Raw genomic sequence first — 9,644 nt, 5'->3', positions numbered from 1 at the left:
CTGGCCTCGCTCCGGAAACCCTGGGCGGCTCGGTGGTTCCTGGAGAGGTCTCTCAGCCTCGGGGCTGGGGGGGGGAGGTAGCGGTCGCGCAGGCAGGGAACAGCGGCGATGTGCCCCGTGGGCGATGTCGAGGAAATGAAATGCATAATTCGGGGACTTATATAAAATAAATACCGGGTGAATACTGGGCCGTGTCCTCGTGTCTTACTGCCCCACGGCAGCACCGAGTTGTCTCATCTCCACCTTAACGAGGCCCAGCCACCCTCCCTCCCCAGCACAGCACCTCTTCCAGGGGGTTCCTGAGTGCGCAGCCTGGGCGAGGCGTGCCGGGCTCCAGAGGTGTCCGATACGCACGCAGCTTGAGCAAACCTAGACTTTGCAGCCTCCCTTCTGCACAGAAAAGGACTTTGCACAGGTAGCATGTTGCCTCTCCTCAGCCCTGCCCCAGCTCCGTCGGCCTTTCATCCAAAGAAGATGCTTCTCCCATTTGGGACGGGCAGGTAAAGTTAATAGTACTGGTAGGGGAAACCTAGCCAGCTGTGCTCAAAGCCCAGCTACCAGAGCATAGCTTCAGAGGGGGGCAAAGCCCTCCTCTGCCTTGTACTGCACAGACTACTTTTTAAAAGCCCCCTCCAGCATAGCTCAGGTAACAGACCTGAAGGGTCTTGGGAAAAAATCTGCTTCAACAACATTTTCTATTAAAAGCATATTATGAAAGACTAAAATTATCACTTGCTAATTTGTGCTAATCACTATTTCACAGTAAGAGCACTGGTATTATCAGAGCTTGCCATTTGATTTATAAGCCCAAGCCTAGTTATCGCCCATGGACTCTGCTAAAATCTTCCACCGTCTGCTTTTCCCTGGTGTGTTGTTTTCTGCCTCCTGAGAGCGTGCCTCAGTGAGTATACTCTATCTGGCTGCCTTGCATCTTAAGCAGAAATGCCGGCTGAATTTTTCAAAGTAATACCAGGACGTTAGCTAAATGTCCTTGATCAGTTTAAACACTACTCAGAAAACCTCCGATTTAAAACTTAAAATAAGGACCTTATGGCCCTGCATCTTACTGTTCTCCAGAATATTGTCCCAGTGTGCCATGTGAGCCTGGTATCACACAAAATCGGTTGCACCCTCTGGCAGCTGTTCGCTTCAGCAGCCCAGACAGCCATACGAATGAAACAACACTGCAGACTTACATAAAAACAGAAATTGTGAAAATGCAACATGCCATCCCCTCACTAGCCCCACGATGTCCCACCTCTTTCCCCATAGCTGTTGTCAGCTACAAATGAATGTTAAGCTGTGTTGAACTCACTCCATAACCACGAGATTTCACTGCACGTTTGGGTGGAGGGCATCTCCACACCTTTTCAACACGGTTTCTGACAGCAGTCCCACAAGAGGCACGTAACCACAGGTCCCACCGGTGCGCAGCCCAACCAAGCAGCTTTCACATCTTGAGCACGCTGCTGCTGGTCCTTTCCCTGCACTGGTAACAGCTGGTTACAGCAGGTGGAGATTTTCTTCACCGGGGATTCAACAGCAGCTACAAAGCAGCCTTCCCAAAGTGCCATGTATGGCACATTAAGCTTTTGCAGAGGTTTATGCATCTCTGCTTCCTGTAACTCCTTCCTCTGCACTGTAAGACACCTGCGGACAAAAAAAAAAAAAAAAAAAAAGTAGAGTTTGCCATCAGACAACAGAAAATGGCTTTCGTGAGCCATATTACCTCTCATTCCTCCTACCTTTACCACAAATCAAGTCTTACAATATTTTTGCTGAAACTGAGGGCAAGGGCTATTAATTCCAGAGAACTGTGTGTCACACATCAGCTTTCACTGATTTTCTCTCTGCCTGAAGGTTAATAGCAACAGTGACTGTATTTCACTGTATACTAATGGGTGAAAAAGACACTTTAAACATTGCAATTTAAATATAAAAGAAACTGGAATCGAGGAAAAAGGCTAACAAGCCTTACTTTGCTACTTCATGACTAGACAGGAATGTCCAGATCAGCCTCCTCAGACTGTACTTCACAAAGGATCACCATCACAAGTTCTCACCCCTCATTTGCTTTTTTTTTGCTTTTTTTTTATATATATATTTCAGCAGTAATAGGGTCACTATTTTCTAGTTTCCTTGATGGTTAAGATCTTTGGCAGTCTCACAGATCTTAAGAACACCTTCCTTCATTTAAGGACTCAAGGCTTTAAAAGAATCTTCCTCGTTGATTACGAGGTAAAAGAAGTCCAACCCACCATGCATTAGAAGGGAATACCTTATATAGTCTCAAACATGAAAACAGAATCAACAATTCCCAATTCAGTGAACCTGATTTCATTAGTCTTTTTTTGCCAATATTCTGAAACTGCTGGTTTTTTTTCAAAGCAGACTAAAGCTGGGTCAATTATTCCAGCTCCCTCTGAAATGAACAGTTTTGTGTCTGAAGTTGGCTACAGGTGGCTGGAAACCTTAATAATTTGTTTGCCCAGTAGGCACAGTCTTTCAAAGCAGACAAGATCTGACTTAGTATTTTATAGGTATGTTACTTTAGAGAATTTCAGAAAACCAAGAGATATGTAGATGTGTCAACAAGGAACTCTGGTTTCTTTGCAGATAACTTTCAAAGAAAACAGAGCATTAAAACATTCTGAAAAACACAGTAAGAAGTCTCTCAAAGCCCTTGCTCTGCTCCTAAAGCAATGCTTTGAGGACTGAGAGAAAGTCAGGTTTACTTTTCTGTAAGCTAAAAAAAAAAAAAAAAAAAAAAAAAGCCTGTTTTTCCTAACTTCCACGTGCTTAGCTGAGGAGTCCCATTACTTTCACAAGCAGTAGAAAAGTAAATCTCTGACTTGTCTATGAGGCATTCAGATTCTGCCACTCAGTGACCACGAATCTGATTATTTGGGTCTCAGCAGCCAAGTGGCAGCAGTTGCTTATAAAGAACACCTAAATGTGTGGCACTGAAGCGCTACAATAGGGAGAAAATGCTGCTGAAGGGCAACCTGTCGGCATGAAAGCAGTAAACCCAATTATTGTGAATTATATTCATAACCTGCAAAATTAATGACATAATCTTCTTCAGTTTTAAGTGAAGGATGAAAAGTCACGAGTCCAGGTCTCAAAACCCTCTAGCATGTTGTCTCTAGCAGTAGTAGGTAAGGAATATGACACGGTTACATGCTGTAAAACTCCTACAGGCATTGCAAACATTAAGTGGAAGATGGCAGTAGGGATGGAGCTGTTGTCTTCCACCCAAAAAGGTAGGAGCTCTGCTGAGGTGTTGCTTGTGCCAGAGAGCACCACAGGGGCTAGAGATGCATTAGGGACAATAACACAGGTGGAAAGATACAGGCTTGCAAACACTTGCAAAAAGTTACTTTCAGCTGCTATTTAAATGCTTGAACCAAAGCTAAAAATGAAAAATAAAAATCCCAGACTAAGAGCATCCAACCATCAAAGTTCAAAACGCAATTTCAGTATGGTTTGCAGCAGGAAAAGTTAATGCAAGTGTATCATACAGTAGGCAAGCAAGGTATAGGTACCAGAACAGGCCTCTCTGCCCCAGTTCCTCTTAAGTCCAATCCCCTCAGGCCAGTTCTTACCTTAATCCTCTTAGTAATTGCATGTGTTACACCTCCCTCTTCCTTATTTTGTTGTCGTTGTGTTTGTTTGTTTTCCTGTTATGATTCTTACAATAACTAAAAATAAAATGACGTTAGCTGCCTTAACAGCATGCAAAATGTCTTTCAGGAGCTCCTACTTCTTCTGCCCATTCTCAAAGTTTTTTTTCCAGACACTACATCTGCAGGTTTCATCTCCATCTTCTTCTTGGCTCCCAAAAGCCCATCCTTCAGGAGCTTGTACCCCAAAGGTGTAAGAAGCAATCTCCTTGGCAGGCAGAGCTCCGTGAGTCCACAAAACCTCATTCTGTATGCAGACTGTGTCTCTTGCACTTTAGTACCTTTGTTCCCCGTGAAATAGTGTGACTCTTGCATAGCTTCATCTGTATTTACAGGCACCCAGATGAGTCCTATACTATTAAGCCTGCTTCTCAGCTGCCTCTTGAAATAAAGGGAGATTGACCATGTTTTAAGGGCACTCTCTCAAGCTCAGCAGCAGAATAATCTCTTTTAGATCTGGTAGCTTTTTAAAGAAATCTCAAGTATCTTAATTCCATTTTTCAGTAGACCTTTCCATACAGGATTTGTGGGACTAGATGTAACAGGGTGGAATCTCCCCCGTCATCCCTTGCAAATGGTTGAAAATCCTGTCCTTTGAGCCATGGCCAGTCATTCAGCCCCTTCCATTGCTCCCCACGCGGCAGATGCAGATGCACTGGGCATTACGACCTATGCTAATGCTAGATTCCTTATAGCACAGCCGCAGGGAAATGCAAATGATGATCTGACTCTGCAGTGTAGTCTCTGCCAGAAAAGCAGAGCGTAAATATATCTACACTTGCTTCAAACCATGGTTGTTATTTGCCCTGATCTATCAGCACGAATTCTATTCTTTTCCAGGTCGATATTTTGAACAAACAGCTCATTCGTACAACTTCCTTTATCTCTGAGTTTTTATGAAGCTGCTACTTGTACATACCTTATGCTTTCCATTTGCATTTTCCATACCCGCACGAGCCCGCTAAATTCTCCAAAGAATATCAGATTTCACTGCACTTTGCACTGCTATTGTTACCTCCAAAGACCAGGCCATTCTTCACAGCAAACCCCGGTTTGAATTGGTAATGTGAGCTTGCTGTGTAATTCCCCGACTCCTTTGCAGTGACAACCTTAATGCCTTTTTATAATCTCTCATCTTTTACTTGTGCCTCTGCAAATTTATTCCACATTTCTGAGAGCGAGCAATTCCCTTTTCTCATATTTATGTGCATTGCATTTCTGGTTTCCTTTATCTTATATGTCATGTTTTCAAACCTAATATTGGCTCTTTGTTTCCAGCAGCTATAACAAGCTAAATATACAACATGGAGTATATGAGCAGGGCAAGTATATATCTGGGCTGGCTTGCTCAGACCTGTTCTCACTGCTCCTCCAAAGGAGGCAATGCCATCTTCTTCACAGCCCACTTATTCTTTTCATCCCTGGCACCAGCAAGAAATTAAAGTCCAGGGATCAGATCTAAGCACTGCGGTGAGAAAGTGAGAAAGGAGTGGAGGACAGAGGACAGGCAAAAATGGAATATTAGAGGGAAAAAAGTGCCAGCCAGCAAGCAGGGAGCCTGGCAGAAAGAGGTGAAGCTTTGGGGAGGTGGAAGGCTGGAGGGCACAGGGGTGGCAGAACGGGGATGGGGAGGGAGGAGGAGGAGACAGGGAGGAAGCCCTGCAGAGGCAGGAAGGGGCAGACCAGGGCTCTGCTGCTGCCCCAGAGAGGTCCCAGTTTGCAAAAGTCCCTTGCAGCTGACTCCCTCGGGGCTTGCAGCCAGCTGCTCGGGGGAGTTATTTTCCCTTTGCAGCAGTAAAACCCTGTGCACTTTTCCTGGAGGCAGGCAGAGGCAGGGGAAGTAAATGTGCCCCTTGGAGGACTCACCCCAGCGGTGACCCAGTCTCCTTTCCTTTCTGCACAGCCAACATTTTCTCTCCGTTCCTTTGAGTCAATACTGCCACACCGTGAAACTCCATCCTCTGCCCCTCCATAAACACATACGTTGGATAAAAACATAATTTTCTCTTTTCTAAAGGCTCAAATTCTTGTGTAAAATCATAGGATTTTCAGACAGACAGCTGAAAGAAAACCTCAGGTCTCACAAGAGAAAAGAATCCCAAGAGACAGAAAGCATTGCCTCTCCACCCCACACTGCCAGCCGCTTGTAGTGACATCGATTCCTGCAGTCCGATCTTCCTGCAGCCATTGGCTTTATATCGGGACAAGTTGGGTCACTCTCTAACCCTCTTGTGTCACTCTCTAGCCAGCCAGGGCCCACACTAACACTGCGCTGTACCCACCCTTTGGGGAAGTGAGGTGGTATCTCAAGCCTTGCTTTTCCCAGACCATTATCCCCAAAAGCAGTCATTCTACGTGGTGTTGCAGGTCTGTTACATAACTGACATATGGAGCAGTTGATATCAATACAGTTATTTGATGCATAGGTATTATCACAGCTGGGTGCAAGATTAAACTCTGTGTCTTGCTTGTCAGGCAGACCAGCCTAGAAGCACTTCCCATCAAGATTTCTGTGATGGGAACTCTGTGAACAATTTTCCAAGATCCTACATGGTATTCTAAATCTGAACTTTTATCAAGCTGAATGGTTAAACTAGCAGGTAGGATCTTGCTCCTAAAATACTTAATTAAGTCTCATATATAGCTTAATGACATTACTTTACTGTCTCAGAACTAATCTATAAGCCTAAGGAGTTTACAGGTGTATTTTGTAATACAGCCCCTATGAATTCTCAAGGACAAAGTGGAATGAACCATTTAATTTTCTCATTAATGTGTTAGATGTGCTTTCAGTACAGCACCAAATCTGGGTTGAACAGAGACCTGGAACTAGAACTGCCCTGAACACACAGGTAAAGGTTCAAAGGCTATCGTACAGGTCTAAAAATGCAGTCAAAATGTGTACAGTAACTTGATGTCTGTGATACAACGATTCACCAGGAGTCTCTCTAGTCTCCAAACTGATATATTCAGTAAGTGCCAGCTGTATAATTAAAAACACTGCCACAATTTCGTGTTCCTGATACTGCAAGTACACAGACAGATTTTCCTTTTCCATGCCAGCATTAAGTGTGAAATCCATCTTCTTTCCTTCGGTTTGGTATCTGCAAGGCAGTTTCACGCACGCCCTGCTTGCATGCAGCTCTCAGAGTGCACCACCTCTGCTGCATTTCTAAGGTGAGCTTTGGCATGACTCCCTTCTGATTGCTACTAATCCTGATCCATTTTTTTGCTTTTGCAAAGCAGAAGACACAGCTGGATGCCAGAGACTTGCCACAGACCAGATGCATCCCACATTCTGACTGTACTATTCTGAGATTATGTAAAGCAAGACCAATTGCTTACCAAGGGAGTTCCCTTCAACTTTTTCTCTGAGCTGGGACATGAGCTTACTCTGCACTGTCTAAAGGCAGCTTTGGTACAATTCATTACAAGAACCAAGTCTTTCCCTACAATAGTGAGCTTCTTTGCAATTGATTTTCAGTTTACAGAAAATTTAAAGTTCTAGATTCATTATTCTATACCTTCTAAAATTTCCCCAAATCCCCTTTTTTTCATAGAGTAGTCTCCAGTTCAGCGCACTCCAATGGTGAAATTTCATTTCTGTTCACAACTTGACCTGTGCCCAATGAATGCCTTGTTAGGAGTTTGGGTGTGGTTTACTCCAATTTCATTTAGCTAGGTTCAATCTTACTGTTAGTACAGTGATTTTCTCTACTTTTATTATAGATCTTTTCAAACGTAATAGAGGAATTAAGGTTCCTGTTGGGACCATGCAGTCACAGGAGTCTTACATTACTATTAATTCAATTATTGCAATGATTTTAGTATCAGGTTTTATAAGAGCTTTAATAAAATCCTCCATGTTGCCCATACAAGCAGTGCTGGGAACATTAGAGATTATTTCATATGCATAATATGAAATGGTTTTCCTCCACACCTAAAAAGTTTTCTTAGCACATAGCACTGTCATTCTTTTACCATGGTATATTTTCTTTATTATTTGAAGCACAGTAATGTCTGGAATGTAAAATTACAGATTTTTCTCAAAGTTATAGGGTGCATCTATAGTCTTTCATGGCAGTATATAATCTTAAGCCACAAACGAGTGACACATGGACTGAAGCAAAAAATACCATGGCAGGAGTGCAATGTTCTGATTCTTATTTATACATACCAGAGCAATCTCATTTTCTTTTTAGTTATTCAATGGACTATCTACAACGGCTTACTGCCTGCTGGGTAATGTTTCCTTTCTAATCAATTTTAGATTATTTTTCTCCATATTTACTCATATCTTCCTTCACAGCCCTTTTAAACCAAAATCAATTTCACTTTTGCCTCAAACTGCCATCCTGGCTGTGCAAGGAGAGACTCTTCAAATTCGTTCCTGGAATCCCAATTAGAGTCTGCACCCTGTTCATCCTGGTCTTAGGCAGGGGCGCACACAACACATTCAGCTCTTCTGAGAGCCTGGCCAAGGCACTTTGTCACCACCCATGATTAAGTTCACAAATGTGACATCTGCACAGGGACCCCGAGCAACTCTGGGGGCTCAGCTTTGTGTTTCAGGCATCCCAAGTGTGCTCTCACACCCAGCAGGACAAGCCCATCCCCTGGTGCTCTTCCAGCAGTTCTGTGCCCAGCTACCACATGCACTGCTATATAGCTGAGCACAGTTGTGTAACAGTGTCCTACTGTGGCCAAAATGCACTTATTCCTACCCTGCCTTTTCATTACACTGAATAAGAACGTACAGCTTTCGGAAGGGGTCGACACAAAGTGTGTGCAGGTCCTCCTCTTGCAGCAGGGACACCCTGCACCTTCTGGAGGTGTCCGTGTGTCCATCACTGAAGCCCAGTGAAGGGTAGGTTGCCTGAGGTGACAGATATACACTCGTGTAGTCTCTAACTTACCTATGGACTCTCAATGCTGTGGGATGGAGATGTACATTTGCACGAGTTTCAGCCATGCAAGAGCAGTGCTTTTTTTTTTAAGGGTGCAATTTTTTAGATGAAACCGGAGATAAACCCCCCAAAAATAGGTTCTCCTACAGATTAGGAGCTCCTGGATGTCTCAGTGCTGGACTTCCGTCCAAATGAAAGCCACTTTCTTCTCTGCAGTAGAGAAGTTAAAAGAAATAACTGCAGCGTGAGGGAAAACAATGCTGTTGTAAAGAAAGATGAAAGAGAGAGTCTAGACACCAGTGCCAATGCAGAAAGAGATGAGGCAGATTTCACATAATGGATGAGGAGAGATAGAGAGAGGGGAAAAAAGCCAAACCTTCAGAGGTCTGAAAAAGTTGGTAGCAGAAATATTATTTATGTGTATGCAGGTAAATCCTGTTATTTTCCTCCATCAGCAATTTATTGTAATAAATTAGGGGAAATTGCTGATAAGGTTTGAAAGTACAGATATCCTCAGTTGTTTTTCCTGGCCAGGCATAAAGCTGTCTGCATCTTGAGACAATGAAGAGGTGAACTGGCTTACAGGTGAGAAAAAATTTAATGTGGACTTTTCACCTGAGCACCTTACCCACCACTGGGCCAGCCTGATAGCTCACGAAGCCTGAGAGCTTCTTTAGGACTCTGATTTCTGCCATTTGGGCAAGAGAATGGAAGAAGCTCAAAGGCAACCTTAGAGGTCCTTAGACAGCCTCAGAGGTCACGCTGCTTTTGTATGGGTATGCCACAAGAAAACTGTGGTTGTGTGTGAATCCCCAAAAATTACCCTGAGAGCAGCCAGCCTTGAGAAAATCCCTGTCATCCTTTCAGACTGGGAGCACTGTGAATGAGCCGATGCCTCCCTGGGATGGTGTTTCCCAAACCTTCTAAACACACACCTTCTCTCACCTTCCTTGGTTAATCTGTCTTCAAGTGATCTCCTTAAATGTTCACACTGTGATTAGACTTTCAAGATCATATTCCATGTAATTTGAATATGTCCCTTAACATTACCAAA

Source organism: Anser anser, assembly GCF_964211835.1.
Source record: "Anser anser genome assembly, chromosome: 1".
NCBI classification, from domain to species: Eukaryota; Metazoa; Chordata; class Aves; order Anseriformes; family Anatidae; genus Anser; species Anser anser.
This window is presented reverse-complemented; position numbering follows the sequence as displayed.